We start from the raw sequence: 1,461 nt of genomic DNA, 5'->3' as shown, positions 1-1,461 counted from the left end.
TTTCTGTAGCACGTTTCATTCCCACCTTGCTTGGACACGTCCCCTCCTTTGAACTTTTTAAAACTTGTGTTGCAATTGACCTTTACCTGCCCTTGAAGCTGACCCCATACTCACAGGCTTCTTGCCCCAGGACCTTTGTACATGCCACCCTCCCTGCCAGGGTCCCTCTCTAGCTGCCACTGTGCGCACTTTATAAATACTTAAAGGACAGACGTGTCATCTGGTAAAGTGTCACTCACCCCTCCTGTCTTGGTTTAATGTTCTTTGCTGCTATTTATACCTGTGAGATTAAATAATCTATGTAAGCTCTTTGTCTGTCTGTCTGTGTGTACCTTTGTGCCACGGGCCTGGAGGCTCAGTATTTTCCAAACCGACTTCATTTTCTACCTACTCCCGTGCCCAGCACACCTGGCAGGTACCTATTTCCCTTAGATTAAGAGTAACATTGGCAGCACCTGTAGTTCACCAGCCATATACACCGAGGCTGGTGAGTTTGAATCCAGACCGAGTCAGCTAAACAACAATGACCACTGCAACAGAAAAATCACAGGTGTTGTGGCGGGCACCTGTAGTCCCAGCTACTTGGGAGGCTGAGGCAAGAGAATCGCTTAAGCCCAAGAATTTGAAGTTGCTGTGAGCTGCGACAGCACATCACTCTACTGAGGCCAACATAGTGGGACTCTGTCTCTAAAAATAAAACAAAAAAAAGCAAACAGACTTCAACTACTGGGCAATACAAAGCTACGGTGACCAAATTGTATTTGGGGGCAGTTTGAACACTCAAGGGTTCTTACTTCCACCGCTGTCTGGATGTCCCGGCTGTGGTTGGTAAGGTGGTTTTGGCTTTGGGTAGATATCTGTGAGGAAAAAAATGACACTGCAGCGTTAGGGAAAAAGAGAAAGGATAAGGAAGGGAAGGGAAGGAAAGGGAAGGGGGAAGGGAAGGGGAAGGGAAGAAGGGAAGGGAAAGGGGAGGGGAGGGAAGGGAAGAGGGAAGGGAAGGGGAAGGAAATTGTGGGGATCACGCCTATGATTTATCCTATTAGGGTACATAGGAGGGGGGGGGGAAGGGAAGGGAAGGGAAGGGAAGGGAAGGGAAGGGAAGGGAAGGGAAGGGAAGGGAAGGGATGGGAAGGGAAATTTCTGGAGTAGTAGAAACATTCTACATCTCAATTTCAATAGTAGTTGATGAAGTATATATTCATTAAAATCCACTAAATTTTAATTTTATAACCTGTGTCTTTCATAGTATTCAGATTTTACTTTCAAAATGCCTACATTAAAATTTTATTTTATTTATTTATTGTTGTTCTGTTTTGGACCTTATTGGTGAGGTCATTTTATTTTTATTTTTTTTATTAAGTCATATACACCTAGATCATGAATGATTTATGCATATGTGGGGTACAATGTGTTGATTTTTTAATACAATCTGACCGTGCTTACATCAAACCAATCAAC

Source organism: Otolemur garnettii, unplaced genomic scaffold (assembly GCF_000181295.1).
Source record: "Otolemur garnettii isolate 467f Iridium unplaced genomic scaffold, OtoGar3 scaffold00065, whole genome shotgun sequence".
NCBI classification, from domain to species: Eukaryota; Metazoa; Chordata; class Mammalia; order Primates; family Galagidae; genus Otolemur; species Otolemur garnettii.
The sequence above is the reverse complement of the archived record's forward strand: the minus strand, read 5'-3'. Positions refer to the sequence as shown.